We start from the raw sequence: 24003 nt of genomic DNA on the forward strand, positions 1-24003 counted from the left end.
GATACTTCTCTTAGTAAAGTAGACCTTATCCTTCCTTTAACCTGGTTTTATGTTCGTTTTATTTGCGACGCACATTACATTTGTTGTATGAACATTTTTATAAAGAAATGTTCTCTCTTATGTATGTGCCCACAGTAAACATCTAACACTTTTATACATAATATGAAATGAAATATTGAAACGAGTTGACGACTTAGTTCTGAAACCCACTTTGTGTTTACTTCTGTTCTTTTATTTCTTTTGTGGAACTAAATATTCTAGCGTGTAAAAATTTTAAACGTTTACCAACAAACATTTCATCTAGTTGCTGTCATCCTTGCTGTATATTACTTGATGTTTAACGGCGCTCTTTAACCTTCTTTTACGAAAATTTAGCTCCTCATATCACTTAATAAGTATTTTTCCTTCCGAGGTATTTGGTTTGTTTATTGTTTTTTTTCTAATCTCGCGCAAAACTACACGAAGGCTATCTATGCTAGCCTTTCCTAATTTAGCAGTGTAAGATTAAAAGAAGACAGTTAGTCATCATCACCCACCGCAAACTCGTAGGCTACTCTTTTACCAACAAATAGTGGAATTGACCGTGACTATATAACACCCCCACGGCTGAAAGGTCGAGCATGTTTGCTGTGAGAAGAATTTGAACCCACGACCCTCAAATTTCGAGTCGAATGCCTTAACGACTTGGCTATGTCAGGCTTCCAGCATCATGAATGTTTTCCTTGCGTACAAAATTTTCCAACATGTATTTATTGTTCTAGTTGTTCTATTTTGGAATTCCGCAACTGCCAACCTTAAACTCTTTATCTTACAATTTTCACCCATTCTATAATATTTCCAAATATAGATTGTATCTGTTTTGTTATTAGTACGTTGGACACGAGTTGCCAGTTGGTTGAATAAGTTCTTGGATCACCACTTCGATTTGCACTTCGGAAAATGGAGTTGTCACTGACTACCTTTGTGTTCTAATTGGTGCAAGAGTGACATGATGTTGCAATATCGGGGTGACCAGTCAGTGTCTAGACTGTAGTAAATTTACTCTGGATTTATATTATTGGCGTGTGCATTCAAATATGGACCACATTCTAAAAAATGATCCAAGTTATTTCAATGTTCAAGTGAGTTTGGTTTAGTGAAGAGCAACTTTGATGAAAGTCAGACTGACTACCCTTCTGTGGAGTTGACTTTAACACCTTAAAGATATATTCATTACCCTTTACTTTTATTTTATTTCACCTTTGATTCTGGTTGCAGCGTTACAATAATTCTAAGAAGTTGTAAGTGAAAGTCATGAAGAATGTATAGCAATACGTCAGCCACGTTCTGTCTGCTGAATCCGGTGTCGATGAGGCCCTTCGTTTAATACCACGCCTCGTCAGGTCGTCTCTGATACGAAAGACAAGGGCCTGGCATGCCAAGGTGGTAAAGGCGTTCGACTCCTCATCCTGAAGGTCGCGGGTTCGAATCTCCGTCGTACCAAAACATGGTCGCCCTTTCAACCATGGGGGCGTTATTATGTTACGGTCAATCCCACTATTCGTTGGTAAAAGAGTTGCCCAAGAGTTGGCGGTGAGTGATGATGACTAACTGCCTTCCATCTAGTCTTACAATGCTAAATTAGGAACGGCTAGCACAGATAGCTCTCGTGTAGCTTTGCGCGAAATTAGAAAGAAAAACAAACCAAATACCTCGGATGGGAAAAATACTTGTTAAGTAATATGAGGAGAAGAGTTACGCATTCTGTACGGTACAACATAGCATGACATGTGAACTACAAAAGCAAGAAATGAAAGCATTCGTTACTCTTAATTTTAGTTTTATTTACACTTGAGACAGAACATTTTCAGGAACGTTGCGAAAGTACATCTAGTTTTAATTTTTTTTCTCACTTGTAAATTTGTTAGCAATTTTCTATCAACATTACATACTTACCAAACGTCAGGACTTTAATGACAGTAAATTATATTTATAAGAGAGGTAACATTGATAAAACCGTTTTACACCCGTAGGTTTAAATACAACAGACATAAACAAAATTCGAAATCAAGATTTAAAAAAGCGATTTGTGCCAGCTTATAAACAACCATCTGACATTGTAATGTAACGTGGCCTCGACAGTAGTGAATCATAAAGCAAGGTTACGCTGCAGTACAACAAGCAGCTATCAGAAAGCTCTGCTGAAGAGAATTATGGCCTGAATGACCAAGATAAAAACACCCAAGGTATTATCACATAATTCCCTTGTTTTTTGTAATGTTATGATAAAATGAATGATAGCACAGTGAAACGCATCTGCCATATATAGTAGTTTACACGTAGTCATGCAGTATTGTCCTTAAATCCTATAAAACTTGTAGTTTATGTGTAAACCAATATTTTCAGATCCAATACAATAACGTGTTCTATGTTTCTCTTGTATTAAAAGTACGTAAACTAAAAACATATAATGTGCTTTAATTAATGTAAACTCTGAAGGGTATCATCGGTATTACGGTGTAAAAGAAATTCCAGACAAGTGTGAGTACAAAGAAAAGCGTTATTTCTGCTATGTGTAGGCGTTAACCTAACGAAAATTTATGAGCTAGAATACTATCAGTGTCGCCCACAACATAAGCCTGTTTATATCTTAAACGGAAGTTTTTCTATCGCAGTTTTGTCACTAGTTGCTATATCGCTCTCCTTGTATGTTATGTACTAGCTTTAAATAACACATTGATTTAAAGATTTATCGAATAACGCTGCTTGACTGAGGACGTAAACTTCGCTTAGCACATTTCTTAAAATCCCAGTGATGGCGTTAATGTGATACAGTACATATACAGTGACAGGAATAATAGAAATGGGAAAATCGAAACAAGTGGAACATTACTCCTCCCCTTTTATCTACAGGGGCACCAAATGACATAAAACTCCGCCCTCAAATGATAATTTCACCGACATCTACACGTGCTACAATGATAAGTGGTTTCTCCTATTATTTAAGGATACTTTTCAGCCTCTTTAAAGTAATCGTATCAGAAGCATCCTAGAATACAGTAAAATAAAATTATAGGATAACGCTAGTGAAATAAAAATCCATTGCAACCGTATTCAACTATAAAAATATATTATAAAACATTATTGTTGTTTTTGTGTTCTCGCGTGGTTCTTTTTCTTGTAAGAAACCTGAGTGAAAAATAAGGCACCCTTTTTAAATTCGTAGTATTTTTACATTCTGATTAACCAAACGTAATAACTACGTGTTATTCCAGTTTACCTTTTCTAAGTGATATTTCAATCTGTAGTGTTTTTTATTCCAATCTAATATATTCCTTTCATTGCTGTGTATGCATTGTATGTGAATGTACTTTCCTAAAGTTTGATTGGAAATATGGGATTCACTTGATTCACTCATAAAACAAAGAGCTCCCTGCAAAGTTTAGAGATTCGAGGTTCTGATAGATTATGAGTTGGGTGTCACTTTAAGAAAAATAAAGTAAGTTAGAACAAAATTCACTGTAACAAATAATGCTTTTCTTAACACATCCTGACAATCAAATGAAAGAATTCTATGATTTGGTCTTATTTTCATGAAACCAAACTAATCGATAGCAAGAACAATGAATACTTAAAAACAATCATTTCGCCAACTTAATCTTCTTTATGCCAAAACAGTTATTGAGCATGCAACTTTATAATGTAAGTTGCGTCTAAACTACTACTTTGTCTTTCGTTTGTTTGTTTTGAATTTCACGCAAAGCAACACGAGGGCTATCTGCGCTAGCCGTCCCTACTTTAGCAATGTAAGACTACAGGGAAGGCAGCTAGTCATCACCACCCACCGCCAACTCTTGGGCTACGTTTTTAGCAACGAACAGTGGGATTAACAATCACATTATAATGCCCCCAAAGCTGAAAGGGTAGACATGTTTGGTATGACGGGGATTTGAATCCGCAACCTTAGGATTACGAGTCGAGTGTCTTAACCACCTGGTCATGCCGGGCCATGAAAAATTGATAACAATAATCTAATCGTTTAAATGAAATAATAAGGAAGTTACTCAAAATAATTAGTGACTTCTAACATAAGGAGCAGCAACACATTGATATTTGCAACTGAAAAATAAGTTTTTATTCATTTTCTCTTCTGTGAGTTAGAAATCAACTTGGAGAAAAATCAAAAGAATGAAACTAATACATCTGCAAATGCGATCAAGTAAGTAATGAAGCAGTAAATAACAAATGGTTGTACTAAATGTTCGCTGTCAAGTTTGAAACAAGATAGATTGTATATTAGCTGCCAAGTGATGTAAGACACATAAACTCATTAGATGATCACTAATGATCTGATATAGTTCAGCCATCCTTCCCTGGTTCGTTATTTTCATTTACCTTTTTCATTCTTGCACTCATATTTGGCTGAGTGATTCTTTTATATTGCTTCAACAAATAAGATGATTAAAATTTTTGTCTACGAAAAGACAGGTTATTTATCCTGCTTGTATCGCTGTTACATTAAGATTATAATAAAGAAATCGCTTTATGTTAAAATATCGCTTATCGACTTACATCTTACTTCCTTATTGAAAAAAAACACAAAAAAAACTACATTCAAACGGATGAATAAGCTTTGTTTTTTCCTGTTTTTTAACTTTTCGATTTTCTAGCTAATGTTTCAATTACAAACGAAGAGCTGGATGATATTAGATACGTTGGAATATTAATAAACTCCGAACTTTTATTCTCAAGATTTTAAAACCTTTATTAAATTATTTTTAAAGTACTTCTCCCCCCAGTGGAAAAAGAAGGAACGAAATAAATGACTAAATATTTAGAACGTAGAATTTGGAAATAAAAGAGAGTACATGACTTGTTGTTAAAGATCCATCAACAAAAGCTTGCATTGAAAAGGTTATTTTACTTGTTTTCTTCTAAAAACGAATTTCGTTAAATATAAAACTTTCTTCCTTTGAGCGAAATATATGAGTATATGAACGTTTGGTGAACCATTAGTTTAAATCATGATGCATACTCTGAGAACAGTAAACTGTTATAGTTTCCGTAAGATGTTTTTATAAGCGCCACACGGCATAGCAGAGTTAGAAAACGTCTTCAAATGCATCTTACAATTTTTTTTTAGAATGGCCTTATGATTCAAAATGACGTTCACGACGTTTAGACTTGTTAATTAAATGTAAAAGTGCTGTAAATTTGGCAATAAAATAAGAAATGTGTAGGAAAAGGGTTCAAAGGTATAATACATTTGTTTTTGTAAGTGTATTGTTTGTCTGTCTGTTTGAAACACAGAAGGGCCTCAGCTTTCTCTTTCTTTTTTATTTTTTTATATGGCTTTTGTAACTCGCGTAACCTTAAACAATGTTACTAAAGGATTTCCAGTCCTGTTATGTACTCAGTGGAAAGAAACAAGTCTCGGATTGAAATAAAAATTGATTGAAATTATCACCAGTCTAGATGAGAAAACAAAATAGAAAACAACATGCAAAAAGTTATACAATTACTATAAAATGATAAATGAGTTTTTGTAATTAAATATTTCGGTAATTATAAGAAAATCGGAAAATTAGAGTTAACACAAGTATTATAAACCTTTAAGGATTGTTTGTCTTTTAATTTCGCACAAAGTTACACAAGGGCTATCCGCGCTAGCTGTCCCTACTTTAGCAATGTAAGACTACAGGGAAGGCAGCTAGTCATCACCACCCACTGCCAACTCTTGGGCTAAGTTTTTAGCAACGAACAGTGGGATTAACAATCACATTATAACGCCCCCATGGCTGAAAGAGCGAGCATGTTTGGGATGACCGGGATTCGAACCCGCGACCCTCAGAATATGAGTCGAACGCCTTTACCCACCTTGGCATGCCGGGCCCTTGTCTTTCGTATCAGAGACGACCTGACGAGGCGTGGTATTAAACAAAGGGCCTCAACGACACCGGATTCAGCAGACATAACGTGGCTGACGTATTGCTATACATTCTTCATGACTTTCACTTACAACTTCTTAGAATTATTGTCACGCTGCAACCGGAATCAAAAGTGAAATAAAATAAAAGTAAAGGGTAATGAATATATCTTAAAGGTGTTAAAATCAACTCCACAGAAGGGCAGTCAGTCTGACTTTCATCAAAGTTGCTCTTCACTAAACCAAACTCACTTGAATCTTGAAATAACTTGGATCATTTTTTAGAATGTGGTCCATATTCGAGTGCACACGCCAATAATATAAAATGTGTGTGTGTACACATATACACGGTGTTAAGGAACATTTTCATATCAGTCTAATACAATTAAAGAAAAATCAAAGCAAAGTCTTATTTGAAACAATTTTGTTCTACTTTGAAGTAACAATAAGTTAGTACATTGTCATTTTAGCAACAGCGATTACGATACCACTCAGAATTTGAAAGCTTCGCCGATAGATGGATTCTATACATTTTGTAGTAAAGAGAAACATAATAAATGTATTATGTATTAACAAATAAAGGCCCGGCATGGTCAAGCGTGTTAAGGCTTTTGTTTGTTTGTTTGTTTTGAATTTTCGCACAAAGCTACTCGAGGGCTATCTGTGCTAGCCGTCCCTAATTTTGCAGTGTAAGACTAGAGGGAAGGCAGCTAGTCATCACCACCCACCGCCAACTCTTGGGCTACTTTTACCAACGAAAGTGGGATTGACCGTCACATTATAACGCCCCCACGGCTGGGAGGGCGAGCATGTTTAGCGCGACTCGGATGCGAACCCGCGACCCTCAGATTACGAGCGCATGCCTTAACACGCTTGGCCATGCCGGGCCTCCCCGTCGCTCCAAACATGCTCTCCTTTTCAGCCGTGGGGGCATTATAATGTGACAGTTAATACAACTATTCGTTGGTAAAAAAGTAGCCCGAGTTGGCGGTAGGTGGTGATGACTAGCTGTCTTCCCTCTAGTCTTACACTGCTAAATTAGGGACGGCTAGCACAGATAGCCCTCGAGTAGCTTTGTGCGAAATTCAAATAGAAATAGTAACAAACAATTAACAAATAAATATTGTATAAGCGTTTTGTACTAGAAATAGTACAAACGTAGTACGGAAATAGTGGATGAAATGACTTTAAAATGTAAATATTATATAATCGGTTTTCTTCAGACACACAGATAAATACAATTTGTGTAAAAATGAAATGAAGTGTAAAATCCTATGTTTATAATTTTATTTTATGATTGGCTATCACCCAATCAATCAGAAAGTGCCACGCCATCATAATGTTAATAAAACTATGGGCACTTACACCACTTCAACCAATAGTTGATAGTGCACTCTTGGCTCCTTGGTCAGTATTGTGACATGACGAAAGTTTAGAAACCAAAGTTTTTGGCTGAACTTTATCTTTTAGTAAGAAGAGAGTGTGTAAAACTAGGAAGATCCTAGATGACAAGAACCCAACTTTTAATTGAAATAACCGGGTGTAATCTCGGTATCAATGGATAATTAACTTCTTCATGTATATTGGTAAGTTGGGTACCTAGAAACATTGTGTTTGAACTTATGTCAAAAAGTAGTTCAAAATCTGTTAATCATCTTTAAAAAGGTTTTTATTTAATAGATCTCCTTCCAGAAGCATCCAATAATATTCAAACTTCATACACTCTTAGGGCTTATAAGTGCAAAATACCCGTGACATTTGACATTTCGTGTAGGTCAAGGTCACCCATATACCTATATTTCCGCTTCTGAATTCATGTCAGTTTCACTCAGAAAGGGCCCGGCATGGCCACGTGGCTAAGGCACTCGACTCGTAATCCGAGGGTCGCGGGTTCGAATCCCTGTCACACCAAACATGCTAGCCCTTTCAGCCGTGGGGGCGTTATAACGTTACGGTCAATCCCACTATTCGTTGGTAAAAGAGTAGCTCAAGAGTTGGCGGTGGGTGGTGATGACAAGCTGCCTTCCCTCTAGTCTTACCCTGCTAAATTAGTGACGATTAGTGCAGATAGCTCTCGTGTAGCTTCGCGCGAAATTAATATGAAGCTATGAATATGTACATAATTAAGCGAGTTCCTAAAGTACAGCACTTCTTTGAAGTTGGCTTCCAAATTATAATAAAAGTTATCAAAGTAAAAAAGCTATTTTTTTAAAGTTATGATACGTAACTCATGGCATGCTTTTGACATGATAAACGACAATCCATTAGAAATCTTACATTGGCATATAGTTAGGTAAAGTATAGATGTGGATGTTACTTCTAGAAGAGTAAAATACACAGTAGCACAATGAAGTAAAGATGCAAATGTTACCTCTGGTAACTAGGTGAAATACAGGTGTAAACGTTACATTGTCTGAGAAGTCATATCGCTAAAAACCGAGTTTCGATACTTGTAGTGGATTCAACATAGATGACTCATTGTGTAGTCTTGTGTATAAAACTGCTCAGAATTAGATTGTATTCATCATATTATTACATCGGAAACATGTCCTGTAAGGCAGGGATTGTTCTTGTGATAAGACAATTATCACATTTGATTTAATTGGAACATGACTTGTAGGGCAGGGATTCTTCTTGTGGTAAGGAAACGACCACTTGGTAGCAAATTTTGTTTAAACCATTTGACTTTGAGTCCAGGAAGGATTCAGGATTGAAGGAAACGGAGTGTTCAAAAATTATTTTTTTAACTCTTGGCACAATGATCACAATAGTGCAGCAAGGGTAATAGAACGATAACTGAAAGTGGTGGGTGGGTGGAATGGCCCCGTCTGCACATATTCTAAAAATTAATATTTTGATAACTATATGAGTTTATATTAGATGATCAAACGGCTGTTAAACTTGGTTGACTTTGTGGGAGTTCAAAGGTGATATGGAAAAGTATTCTTTAATCATACATTGATAAACTTAAGGTGTAATACGTAAGATGTACAGCAGTGTTTAGAGCAAATATAGAAAATGATAATATGTTTTACAATTTATTCGATTTTTTGTATTTTCTGCAATTTCTTATTTGTTTGTAACTCTTGTATGTGTGTCACGTATGCGTTTTTATAATTATTTCAAATACTGTGTATATAGGTTTTACGTATGCAGCTAACCCAAATTTATAGTTTCGTGGCGTAAAGACAATTTGCACTGAAATTACTGTTCCCCATCCAATGGCTCAGCCTGCAAGTATGAGAACTCACGCCACCAAAAATTGGGTTTCGATACTTGTTATGGGGACAGTACAAATAACCCATGGTGTGCTTTCGTGCTTAAGAGCCCGGCATGGCCAAGCGTGTTAAGGCGTTCTACTCGTAATCCGAGGGTCACGGGTTCGAATCCCGGTCACACCAAACATACTCGCCCTTTCAGCCGTCGGGGCGTTATAACGTGATGGTTAACCCCACTATTTGTTGGTAAAAGAGTAGCCCAAAAGTTGGCGGTTGGTGATGATGACTAGCTGCCTTCCCTCTAGTCTTCCACTGCTAAATTAGGGACGGCTAGCGCACATAACCCTCAAGTAGCTTTGCGCGAAATTTAAAACAAACTTTCGTGCTTAAAGCAATAAAAAAAAACAACTAAAATAATGTTTGTTTATCGGAAAGTATAGAATAAAACACATTTAATTGAATCACAAGAGTTCAGTTTAACTTATACAACTACATTTTTTTCATAATTACAGTAAAACAATTATTAGATTGATATTTTTAAATTTTCGAAACTTCAGTGTGCTATACAAATAATGTATATAACAAGTTTTAAACTTTGTAAATGTCCGTGAACTTCCGTTATTATAAACTTTTCAGTAAATTCAGGAATTAGTAGTAAATCCGAGATAAAACATAGAGTTTCTGTTGCGTGATGTAAACGTTTAAAAGTTATACAAACAGTTGTAACCCTTTAGACATAGCAACAAGATTACGTAATCAGTAATTATGGTAATGATTATTTTGTTTGTTTTAGAATTTTCATATGAATCTATATATCTAGGAAATTATTCAGAAAATTACAGACGAAAGACTAATCATGATCGCAAAAATATACGATTAAAAATATATGTCGTTAAATTATAATATATTTTTAATTAATGCATATTAAACGATTTTATATTAGTAAAGAAATTACGTACTGTATTAAATATATACATCTGAAATCAGTCAGTATTGAGTTACTTAGAGTCAATCAAGAATAAGGATGTGATTTTAAGGAGAGTTAGCATGTTTACATTTACACCCGTATTCCAGGAAAATGGCTCAACTAAGTGCTCTATTTCAGCCTGTGAAATAGTCAGAGTGTTGGAGCCTGATGGATTTTAAGATGTTGTGCTGGGGTCAGCTCTGCAGGATTTCCTGCAAGAAGTAAAAAGCAATAACTTGGTTCTTCGTCAATTAGACGTGTTGCGTCACATTCCTATGAAGGTAACAACATTAGAGAAAGTCCATAGTTCCAGAGAACTTTCGAGGTCTCTCAGTAACTGTTGATCTTTAGAGCACTAATGCACTCCTGTCGAAACTGACCTATTACACTAGGGCGACAAGTTTGTTATTTAACGCTTAACAAAGTCGTGCTATTCTATTAGTGCTTGATACTCTAGAACTGAATATTTGTGATGTAACATCTAATATTGCTGCGCTAATCCATTAGTGTCAGGTCTAAAACGAAATATCTCTTACTTAACCAATAGTTAACAAGGTTATGGTAATACATTAATGTCAGGGATTCTAGATCTAAAGATATATTATTTAATCAACACCTAATAAAGTCGGTTGGAGCAATTAGTATTCGAGTTCTAGGAAAATAAGTTTATTATATATATACATGAAACCTGTATATTGTTTCCAGCAGTTATTGGAGAGAAGCTTGTTAGTTAACAAACCTTTATATATACTACTGGACCATCACTGGCTGACATTGTATAATGAGAAGCTTACTAGAAAATCTGTGCTAATTCATTCTGTTTCAATACCAGCCATAAACAGTCCTGCAAATAACTACGTTAAGTTTCTCATATATTCGTTTAATACTTTAATTCATACAGTAAGTTTATCTGTAATCCATTAATACTGTAATCAGCGATTTTCTCAGTAAAACGTTTTTAGAGAAAACGAAGCTTCAGAAAGATATATTAAAACAACTACAGCTAGAACTGGTTTGAGCTGTAGTTGATATAAATTGTTTTGAACCAACTAGCTGTTTTTTAACATTAACTTGATATTCAAAGGATGAGGTACGATTCCTCCTGAATGTTTACTTTAGTTTATGATTTATGTTTTTCAAATGATATTTTTCTATATTAGAAATATAAAAGTAATTAAACGACCCTCAGCTGTAGAAATAAATTATACAGTTCAGTGTACAGCTTTGGGTCCCCCAGAAAAGAAAGAAAAATAGTTAAAGGTATGCAAAAAAATTAAACGTTTTGGACAAGTTTGTATTGCGAGATTCTGAAACAATTTGGTTTTGGAGATAGAGTTTTTTTTGTTTTCGTATGTAAGTCCTAAAGTGGAAATACTAGGTAACTATAGATTCTAATCAGTTTCACATTTGTATATAAATGTATTAATATGTAGTCGTAAGAGAAAAAATCGACTCGATTATGGCCTCAACTGAAATGTCTTAACAAGTTTTCGAAATCGTTGGTTAAATAAATAAGTAACTCAATTACTACTGTAACTTTTGGTTGTTAAATTATGTGAACGCTACCACATCAACAGCGTTATTACAAATATAAGGTTCTGTTAATGCTTACTGTATATTCAGACTGTTTCATAGACCTGTAGACAGTGTTGAGGAAAAGATAAAAAAAATAGTTAACGTCCCTTTGAGTGTGAAAAACAGATTATTTAATTATTATCTTCCCCTTACATCATTATTTCCTATTTAAATATTTACAGCCTGATGTTCCTGTTCAACCTATGAGGAAGATTTATATCGTGCGATTCGATTCATTTCAATATTCCGAAGGGTACATGTGTACATGACAAGTTTGGCGACAATGAAACTTGTCAAATAATGGTTTAGGTTTTTAGATCATGTCACGCTGTAAGTTCAGGTATCCATTGAATTGCGAAAGAGAATGTTCTTGGAGATCGTGGCGTATAATGAAAAAAACAAACAAACAAAAACACGTAAATTGCAAACGCTTTTCTCATTATATTAAAGGTAAAAAATATGAGAAGCGTTCGTGACCCCAAATTTTTGACCACACTAACGTCACAGTTTTTTTTCCACTGCAACATAAGAAAAATACTGTTACAATTAACATAAAAATATTCAAATAAAAAGACATTTTAAACAATAAAATACAAAACATAGTTTGTTGTACTCGTCAAGAAGTAATAGTTGATTCTCTTGTAGATGTAACGGAAGGAAAGAGAGTGTACGGGTTATTGGCGATCTTTAGAGGGCAAAACTGATTACTTTACGGCGAAAAAGCGTAAATCGAATGTTCATAAATCGAGGAATACCCGTACATTTATTTGTTATTTGTGTTTGTTTTTGAATTTCGCGCAAAGTTACACAAGAGCTATCTGCGCTCGCCATCCCTAATTTAGCAGTGTAAAACTAGAGAGAAGGTAACTAGTCATTACCACCCACCGCCAACTCTTGCTCTAGTCTTTTACCAAGGAATAGTGGAAATGACTGCACTTAACGCCTCCCGGCTAAAAGGGCGAGCATGTTTGGTGTAACGGGGAATCGAACTCGCGACCTTCAGGTTACGAGTCGAGCGCCCAAATCACCTGGACATGCCGGGGCCATTTTGGATGGTCAGCTCAGATAGTCCTTGTGTAGCTTCACGTGAAATTCAAGACAAACAAGCATTTTTTTACATGCTTCTTTTTGTAAATGTCTACGATTTCTATTATTTGTGTATACTCAGAAATTTACAGGTAATAGAAAGGTAATATATAAGAACAACTGTTATACATGTGTCATTCTTTTCGACTTTCTTTCAAAACACCTTCATCTGCTCATGTTAATTTCTAGTACCAAAATAGTGTTCGTTATAGAATCAACACTTGCAAGTTAAAGTTCAGTTCAATGACATTTTGAATCTTCAAAGATTCGTGAGAATGTTAATACGTCGTATAGAAGATAAAACCCTAAATACGTGCAAGGCAAATAAAAATATATACGTCTATTTACTTATAACATGTATTCATTTTTGTGAGGTAATAGATTTGTTTCTGTATAATGTTTCGTCTTTAACAACGTTTATGATCCAAGTTCATTCACACTGGAAACAAATCTAATCAAATAACTGGGCTTATGGTATACTAGCTCCCTCTGGTTACAAATTTAATTATTTTAATACAAATTTAGTAGCGCTTTTAACGTTTTATTAATGCTGGGTTTTACTTTTTTGATTATTAGTGCTTCTATATGTTTTCTTTTGTTTAATTTTTTCTATGTTCAATGCTGTAATATTTTAAAAGTTTATTTCGTGCTGTTTTTCAATTATGCATTTATTGACACTTTTAAATTTTTCTTCAAGTTTCTTACATGAAACAGGTCGATGTTTTTCTATCTGTTTCTTCTATACAGAAACTTTTGTTGTCTATACATTCTGTTTTATGCACTGTATGAGCCCCTTAGTTTCAATTATTATATAACTTTGGTAATTTTTTATGTTAATTTCTGGTGTAGTTACTATTTTAGTTTTTACGTTTATTTTGTGTTCCTGCTTAAGTTTTACAAACCTGGTTAATCTTTCACTAACAACACTTAAAAAATAATATTGATCCATATTATATATATATATAGTCTCTTGGCAAGGTGGTTACGGAGCTCTACTCGTAAGCTGAGGATTGCGAGTCCGAATCCCCGTTAAACCAAACATGCTCGCCGTTTCAACCGTGGAGGCGTCATAATCCCTAATCTAACTTTGCGCGAAATTCAAATCTCTTCTCTTACTTTTATTGCGTATTTCGGTTAGTTCTCTTGTTCTTGTATGTTCATTTTTTCTTGATTTGTTGCTCCCTTAATCGTGTCACCAATCTTCCTTCTGTGTACATTTATACTTTCATATAGCTAATTACATTTATAACTAGAGATAACTGGTATCATAAACTTAATTACTTGACTGGATCTATTTGCACTTTGAATGTACTTGTATCTTTAATGTTGTACGTAATAATGAAACGTTGCACAGAAGTAAACCTATTACCCCACAGATATCTGTTTCAAAACGTCACTTTCTGTGACGGCCTGGCATGGCCTGGCGAGTTAAGGCGTGCGCTTCGTAATCTGAGGATCGCGGGTCGCGCCCGAGTCGCGCCAAACATGCTCGCCCTCCCAGCCGTGGGGGCATTATAATGTGACGGTCAGTACTACTTTTCGTTGGTAAAAGAGTAACTCAAAAGTTGGCGGTGGGTGGTGATGACTAGCTGCCTTCCCTCTAGTCTTACACTGCTAAATTAGGGACGGCTAGCGCAAATAGCTTTGTGTGAAATTTCAAAACAAACAAACACTTTCTGTGTAAGTTAAATTGATACCTCTTTAAAAGCGTTTATCTTTTCGTTCTAAGTACTGTTTGTTTCATTCTTTCTTAAAGACACTAGTTTATTTTCACGAGTAACATTGTACTAGATTTATGAGATGAACTGAGCCAGTGATTAGTAGTTCTTAATTAGTATAATTACTTACTAATTACACATCGCTCCTCCTTCACCTTTGATACTAATAAGAATAAGATTAGCCTGTCATTTACTAACTTCTGGTGCACATTCAATGAGCCAGATATTTTACAAGTCCGATTACTGTAATTTGCGCTAATACTTGTTATTTTGTATATGTGATCATGCTTGGTCAATTGTAATGTCGTAGTTAAATGCTGAAGAACTTTTGATTTGATATTTTTCAGTGTATTATTCGTGACAGGCTTATTTTTATGCCTCATCGCTGTCTTTTAACGCTACAACTTATCGGCTAGTGTTGCAAACTTTCGTGTTTCATCATTTTCTTGAATCCGAATTTTGATTTTTTTTCACTTGCTTTATTCTTAAGGCACCATAGTGGCACAGCTGGCATGTTTGCGGATTAAGACTGCTGGAAATTGTGTAGCTTTGTGTTTAATAACAAATAAGAACATCATCCCAAAGTCAGTAATAGATTTGTCAGTCGAAACGTTAAGTAAATAGTAAGTGAATAAATAATTAAAAACCAAGGACCAACTTTGTGATATTTGAATAAGACATATATCACATAAGGCCAGTATTAAGAGAAGTTTTGTTAGACATTTATAGAAAACGTACATTGGAATAAATCCTAATTTTGATCGTTTCGTGAAATCATTGTTTAGAGCTCTGTGAAAATATCGTTGACAATTATTTAACAAAGCACTTGTAAATTATTCTGAAATATTCGTTGTTTTAACATAAAAACACTTATCCATGTAATTACCTTTATGTTTGAATATATAAATAGATATAAATTATTTATAACTAACACGTTATTATTATCGTACTAAATGTTTTCATACACACACGAGATTTTTTTAAAATTGGATGGAATAGTTTGATAAAGGAAAAAAAAAATCCACAAGAGTATAAACAAATTGCAACGTCAAGCGTCCCTTATGTGACGTAATTTTAGTGTCTTCTGATTGACCGACAGATAACACACTACTGTATATTGGTGCGAGTGGATAAAAAACTTGGACTCTTTCCGGAAAAACAAATTAATCTTTCTCTTTTTTTCATACGAAATCTAACGCGTCCCACTTGTGGTTTTTTTGTTTTATTTTGTAGAACTCTAGATTTACAAAGGCGTGTCTGCTTTAGATTATAATTTACCAATCCACACACGAAGCTGGAGTGACTGGAAAATAATCCTTTTCCCGTTATTCCAGTTTAGGGGTTTGAAACATCTACCCATTTTTGTATGCCTGATTATTAACATATTATAGGTCTTCCGCTGGGACTGCGGTAAGTCTACGGAATTACAACGCTAAAGTCAGAGATTCGATTCCCCTCGGTGGACACAGCAGATAGTACTGTGCGTCTATGCTATAAGAAAACACACACAAACAGCATATTAAATAAAGGTTTTTAATTCTTGAGATTTTATTGATCTTTCAGAAGCAAGTAAGTTTCTCGTTAGACTTATTTTTATGTTCAGTAACATAACATTCCAGAATTTTAAAAATTCAGAGTTAACCGTTTGAATGAGAAATTTTGATAAGACTATCACTAAGACTTACCGCTGTACCAACGGGGGACCGCGGTGTAACTAGTGATTATAGTTTTTATATTGGTTGTTATTCTTTGATGCCTACATTAGAGCTCTCGAAAACACACTGAAGGTAATGGTTATGTCGTTTTTATGTGTGAAACAGCACGGATGTTATCGTTTCTGTGGTTGACTGAAATGGATAGAGTTGTTTTCATCCAGAAAGTTACCATATAAAGAGTTTGTTTACCAGTAATGCTGATTGACAAACCATTAGTTCTCAATTAATGGTTCGAGTATCTGAAAAAAAGTATTTTGACCGGCTTGGTTAAGTTCTTCGTTGTTTAGCTGTTTTAAGTACAAATTCATGAAACTTAAATATCCATTCAAACATTGCACTTGAAAGCACCGAATCTGTCGTGAGTGTAGTTATTTTGTTCTGAAATGACGCTGCATATTATTTTAAAGTTTGATAAATATTTTTATTCAGCTACTTTAATTTATTGTTAATTAAAACACGACTATCTTATTTCTGATTTTTAACTGTTTATAATGATTAAGTTTAATAATGATTTATCTATCGTAATAATATTTATTTTTTCTTAATGATTTATGCACTAAATTATACAGCAATTTAAACTTTGAAGTTTTAGAGTATTTTGTTCTCCCTAACATATCAATAATGTTTAAGCTTTAGTTTTTCTGACTTTTTATGTCTTCTCATGTGAGAAAGGGTAAAGTTGAACGTAAAAAAATTACTATAAAAATCAACGATCTCATGATTTAAAAAATCACTTAACGTTATATCTTATATTTTGTCAGTTTATTTTACAAATAACAAAAAAAGAAAAACGTAGTAATAAGAGATGGCAGCATGTAGTGCCAAAGGTCAAATCCCTCCTATGCTGAGATGACACAGAGGATTTGGTGCTGAACTCCGGGTCAGTCATGTACAAGCAGATGATAATGGTAACAGATATATTCTGGACACTCAGTTGTAGGTAACAGGTAGTTTACGAAGATTAATTAAGTCTTTCTACAAGCATTAACAATTTGGCTTGGAAATTTGATCATACTAAATCGGTGAAGTTTTGAGTTGAAATTCTTATCACACTTGACAGTAAAAATGCTTGATATTTGAAATGGATTTGTTATAACAGTAATATGTTATCATATACAGAAGAACAATTCATTGGAAAACTGTAGAGCTTTATTAGAATCTCAAGAAACAATGAATTAATAGCCATTTTAATAGTTCTTCCTCCATCTTTCTAACCCTTGTTACCTACTACTTGCTCCACCTACAGTGTTAAACCTTTAAAAATAAACAAAATAATATATGACTTTAAGTAGTTGTTAAACATTTAGGAATTTCCTATTTTGTACTCCTCCCCAGATACAGAGCGATAAATCTACAGAATCAGGTCACTAGAAAGTGAAGTTCAATACCCGATGTAGTCAAAGCACAGATAGGCAATTGTATAGCTTTGTGCTTGATTTCACTCAATCAACAATTTGGTTAATTCAATTAAGAAAGGAAAAAAAATACATATTTCGTTATATATAAATAATCGAATAAAATGATATCATATCTCACGACAGACGGAGTTTCCTTGTAGAATAACATTTTAAGTAGTTGTAAACTACTATGCCTACCACGGGTTACAAACTCTGTCATTTTAGTGTTATTGGCCATCAAGATACTTGTAAGTCACAATTGATGTGATTAGATAAAAGAGTGTTTGTACTTACGTTAACACGTTCAAGAATACATATATAACAACTAATTTTTTGTTAATTTAATTTGTGGAGAATCTGCAGAACATATTTTGTGAACACTATATAAATTACCAAAACAAATGATAGAAAATTATGTAAGTAAAATTAAAACATTAGTACATTTGTCTATCAATTATCTTATTTTTCTTCGTAAAATAATCAAGGAAGCATAAAACGTGCTTTTAGTTGATAACAATGGCGGCCTATTGAAGTTAATGATCAAGCTTTGGTTATTTGTTTTAGCAAATATCTCGAAAAGCTCCTCGAGGACTATCTGTGCCGGCCGTCCCTAATTTTAAAGTGATAAACTGAAGGGAAGGCACTTAATGAACACCGACCATTTTCAGCTCTTGGGCTAATATTTTCAAAACAAATAGTGGGATTCAGTGTTACGTTATAAAGCTTCCTCGACAATGAAATTCGAGCCCGCGACCTGCTGGTTGCAAGCATAGCGTCCTAATAAACCGGGCCTCGCCAGAAAAGAAATATAATTTGAATGAAGTAGGTAATTTAATCGTTTTAAAGTATAACACTTTGTTCGAAATTTAAATCTCAGGCCCGGCATGGCTAAGTGGTTAGGGGCGCTCGACTCGCAATCTTAGGATCGTGGGTTCGAATCCCCGTCATACTAAACATGCTCGCTCTTTCAGTCGTGGAGGCATTATAATGTGACGCTTAATCCCATTATTCGTTGGTAAAAGAGTAGCTCAAGAGTTAACGGTGGATTGTGATGACTAGCTGCCGTACCTCTAGTCTTACGCTGTTAAATTAGTGACAGCTATCTGAGATAGCCTTCGTGTAGCTTTGTGCGAAATTCAAACAAAACAAAATTTAAGTCCCAGAGATTCGTATTTTATCTGTTCAATATCTATATAATTGCAGATACACGTAAGTTACACCAAGACGTATGCTATTTACTAAATTAAATATAAATCCACTTAAATAAACGTGCATAGTCTTACGTGCTCTTGTAGTTAGCGGGCAGGACTTTGAATCTCAAGATCTTGATTCGCTCCTCACACACTTGAGCTACCGGTGTGTGACTAGAGTGACAGTTAAATCATATTCTTTGTTCTGAGTAGCCAAATAGTTAAATGTCAGCGCTGTTGACCAGCCTTCTTACCTTTTGTCTGTTACTTTAAAATTATCCCACCAGTGGCGCAGCGATATGTTTTCGGACTTGTCACACTAGAAATCGGGTTTCGATACCCGTGGTGGGCAGAGGACACATAGTCCTTGTGTAGCTTTGTGCTTAATAATAAACAAATGAAAACTTTAAAATGAGTTTTCAAGTATCTTTGTACGACTATCCAAAACAGACTAAATGTTTTGCTTTGAAAATTACCAAAAGTTAACGAGGATAAGGTTTGAAGTCGTCTAACATTAAAATTATCAAAAGCATTCAGTTTCTATGCAGGGTTTTCAATAGAAATGAAAAGATACCGATGTTGTACTCGGTTTCGAAAAGTGTCACCCCTCCCATTTACTTTCACTCAGTTAAATAACTAACACCATATGTTCTATATAGGTTCGACCATTTTTTTCCTGGTGTAAAGTAGTATGATTTCTGTTATCATAAAAACATAAACGACTTCAACACGAAACGCCATATATTCGTACAAAGTATTTTTATTTTTCTTTCGAATTTCTACAGTGATGCGAAATTTATTGATTACTATTGCCCATGATCTTAAGGTGCTGTGTTTGTGAACAAGTGAACAAGTTTAAACAAACTGTTCCACACAATAATATTTTAGCGCCATCTTAATAGGCTGTAAAAAATGTTAATTTTTTGTATTAATCTGTTGTCAAGAGGAATAAAAGTAAGAATACAGTGAATCATTATAAGTTTAGTAACTATCTGTTTGATAACTTTGTGAGCAGCTGAGTATCTCATCGGTAATCGTTAAGACTTGTACACTAAACTTCTGTGTTCGATACCCACGAGACACCAGATACGCGTCTTACAAAATGTTTCACAACTTCTAGTATGAATTAATAAATTTTAAGATACACGAAATGCTTAATACATTCTGTAAGATTCACAAGTCTGCGTATTTCAGTGTAACAGGTTGGCGCATGACATTTACTTTTAAACAAAGAGCATGATTAATTAATTATTTAGTCATTTGCTAAGTATTACTACTAATCAAAACCAGGCGTATTTCAGTCGTTGTTTTTTCCGGGCTATGGATACGAGAGTCCACAGTTTGCATCCCATTGCCTAGAATAATTGCGTTCGCACTTGGTGGGTTATAAAAGTAACAGTCAAATCTCACTATTCGATCACAGTAGCCGAGGAGTGGGTAGTAACGACATGGGGGTGTTCTGACATGATAGTCAATTTCATTTTTCGTTGGCAAAATTGTAGCCCAAGAGTTGGATGTTGTTGACTAGCTGCTTCATTCTAGCAAACAAAATAAACTAAATTTCTTATCATTTACGGTATTTATGAGCGAAGTAAATCGAAGGAGGTAAAAAATGATGCTAGTGGAGATAAGTGTACAAGGAAGTCATTCAAGATACCACTTCGATAAATAAAGAAATAATGTGATATAATTTATAGTTTGAAAAATTAAACAGAAGAACATTAGATTGGTCGGCTCAAAAAGTATTTCAGTTACTTTGATATATCGGAAACAAAACTAAAAGTTAGCTGAAATTGTTTTATTGTTATTATTATGTATAAGGTATTATTATCACGATTTTTTTATTTTAAAGAAAAAATAAATATAAATAGAAGAACATTTTATGGGAAACTATGATATATTTAACTGAGATGGATTGTACTTTGTTTCCAAATTAAAAAAGAATGTGACTTATTACATTGTTATTATTTGCTCAGAGAAAGAAAGATGTGAATATTTATTGATTGAACGACGTAAGAGCACTTGAACAAAATTAACCCGCGTTACATATTTCGTCATCATTGATAAAGTTTTTGATTCTTTGTTTGTTAAGGACAACGATACATCATCTCCTAGAGGGGTATCAAAACCCGATTTCTAGCGTTATAAATTCTCATACATACTGTTGGGCTATTGGAATGGATTTCTTATGTTTGTTTTGTAATATAGTAACGTTACCACTGACCCATCGGGGCATAATGTAATTTAGAAAGTTAAAGGGGATAAAATAATTACTTTTTTGAATGAAATTAAAATGCAACTTGAGTGAGAAAAGCAATGACCTGATATTGCTAAACTGTAGGTTCTAGACAGAGTAGTACGTATATATTTCTACATCTAACGAAGTATACAGAAATACGTGAACATCCAACACTCCATCTTATGATGTTCTTGTTGAATTAAGCTTAAAACTATACAATGGGCTGTCTGCGAGCTGCCCACCACGGATTTCGAAACCCGTATTCTAGCGTTGTAAGTCCGCAGACATACCGCTGTGCCGTGCCACTGGGGGCTCATCTTGTCTTTTAGTTGTTATCATAAGGAACAACGGAAAGTAGTTATTACAAGTAGGCAAAAAACAATCTATTCGAGTCTGTAAATAAATGAATCGCTCATTCACTTTTAAAAACTGTGCGCGTGCAATATGTTCTTTATAAAAACGAAATTAAGATTCTGTTAGTTAAACTGGAGTATAAAAAACATGTCTTACGCTCGTATTTTAAATTTCAGAAACGAAATCAACACGAGACCATGTATATCTGTTACATTATTCTCACACATCTGTCTCGGCTCATCCTACCATGTATTGTCAAGATGTGTGTTTTCGTTCTTTTTGAATTATTCAAAGCCAGATCTATCGAGCGAGCTCTTTATCATCCAATATTTGCATTACAAGCTTATTTGACTCACTGTTTGCTTCACGTGATCTGAAGGTTTAACTTTCTTTGTATTTGTGCAATCGATTACTATCAGTCTGGTGAAGGGAAAAATATCCGCTAAAAGCACTTACCGTTAAGTGTGATAACTGTTTATTTGATTAGAGCTAAGGGGACGACAAGTCAGTTAGTGTAATGAAGTTTGTTCTGATTTAAAGTTCCTCCTAATGATGCCATGCTATTTATACTTGACAAAAAAGAAATAAGGAAAAATATATATACAAGAAATTTTTATCACAATGAAAACCTTTGTGGCCGTTTCCATTTACTTCCTTAAAGTAAGTAAGGTGGTTTGTTAGGTCAGGTCTAAAATCATATACGCAGAGAATGATTGATTATTATACAGTTTCTAAAGTTTAACACGGGACCGAAACAAGCTTTGTATTGTGTGATCACGTGGATAATAATATCTTGTTATTTGCAAAGTTAGTCTATGAAAAATCTTTTGAAAATTTGTTATTAAATCTCTTGTCGATATAAATGTAATTAGTGATTGTTTTTTGTTTATATATGTAATAAGTAGATTATAGTTGTGTGAAATTGTTGTAGTTTGAAAAGAGGAGCTGATATTTTAGTATTGTTATTTTTGTTATAAGACCATAAGTTACTGTTATGTGGTGGTATTAAAACAATCGTATAGTCGTGTTAGCAATTCGTAAAATAGATACGCTTTGTCTTCTTTCTTTCTTTTAGATAATAATAACAAAAGGGGAAAATATATATTCATGGTGTTTAAAAATACAGAAAATTGTTTTAAAATCATACATTCCCGACAGATATTACTAACCAGCCCTGCACTTCCTAACTGAAGCCTTAGTATTCGTAACACATGTAATGGAGCATTATCCAATCAAAAGTTTGAGCGGGAAAGCCCAAATTCCGGACATTAAGCCTTGAATTTTTGATTGGGCTTCGTGTAAATTTGGCCCGGCATGGCCAGGTGGTTAAGACACTCGACTCGTACTCTGAGGGTTGTGGGTTCGAATCCTCCTCATACCAGATATATTCACCCTTTCAATTGTGAGGGCGTTATAACTAACGATCAATCCCACTATTCTTTGGTAAAAGAGTGGCCCAAGAGTTGGCGGTAGGTGGTGATGACTAGCTGCCTTACCTCTAGTTTTACACTGCTAAATTATGGACGGTTGGTGCGGATAGTCCTCGTGTAGCTTTGCGAGAAATGCAAACCAAACCAAACCAATCACGTAAATTTCCGAATGAGGATGAATTGCTTCAACGTATATATCCAAGAAACCTTCATAAAAGCTACTCCTGCTATATTGTAAAACACTTAATAAAATATTGGGCACGCTGTAAACATTTTGCGTGTACATATTAAACTATGATGATTTTGCGTGAAAAAAAAACACAATGAAAAACTATAAACATTAACCCTGCAACAAACGGTGTCCATATGTGTTAAACTATTCTTTTCCGAGCAAGATTTTTTAAAAAAACTTTTCAAAAATTTTGTGCATCTTATATAGATGTCCCTCGCTGGGACAGCAGTAAGTCTACGGACTTACAATGCTAAAATCAGGGGCTCGATTCCTCTCGGTGGACACAACAGATACCCCGCTGTGGCTTTGGTACAAGAAAAACTACACAGGTATGAATAACAATAAACCGGACACAAAACATTAGTTATATATCTTGCATGTAGATACTTTTATATTTATTATTTTTACGTAAATATAGTATGTTTTTAGATTCTGCATAAACAAAACAGTGATCATTAAGCTTACAACTTGTGGATTTTTAGATCATCTTTCAACCTTTAAGAAAATATTCAATTTTTAACAAAGTAAATAGATATTGGTCTGCTGTTTTTTGGCCTGGCATGGCCAGCTGATTAGGGTGCTCGACCCATAATCTGAGGGGCGAGGGTTCGAATCTTTGTTACACCAAACATGCTTGCCTTTTCAGCCGTGGGGACGTTATAATGTGACGATCAACCCCAATATTCGTTGGTAGAAGAGTAGTCCAAGAGTTGGCGATGCGTGGTGATGACTAACTGCCTACCCTCTAGTCTTACAGTACTAAATTAGGAACGGCTAGTGTAGATAGCCCTCGTGTAGCTTTACGCGAAATTCACAAAACAAACAAATTGTTGTTCTTCATTTTCAATATAAAATAATGTTCTCCTGTTCTCTCACAAACAATATCCTTCAGGAAAAATATAAATTAAAAGCCATTATCACGTGCTAATCAGTGCTAATAATGAGGTTAAATTATTGAGGAAAAAAATTATTAGTTC

At 34.5% G+C, this 24003-nt stretch overlaps 1 protein-coding gene across 8 annotated transcripts in view; it reads left to right on the forward strand.

Annotated features, from left to right (window-relative positions):
• Positions 1-24003, forward strand: part of LOC143222785 (RNA binding protein fox-1 homolog 1-like) — a 104151-nt gene that overhangs the window by 22317 nt on the left and 57831 nt on the right. Inside the window, exon 1 of one of the 8 annotated variants that reach the window (XM_076449754.1) lies at positions 4105-4198. The exons of the other annotated variants lie outside the window; for them this stretch is intronic. The gene's annotated coding sequence lies outside the window, so the exon portion shown is untranslated. Of the gene's footprint in view, positions 1-4104; positions 4199-24003 lie in introns of those variants that run through there. 8 annotated transcript variants of the gene reach the window in all.

Source organism: Tachypleus tridentatus, chromosome 8 (genome assembly GCF_004210375.1).
Source record: "Tachypleus tridentatus isolate NWPU-2018 chromosome 8, ASM421037v1, whole genome shotgun sequence".
Lineage (NCBI taxonomy): Eukaryota > Metazoa > Arthropoda > Merostomata > Xiphosura > Limulidae > Tachypleus > Tachypleus tridentatus.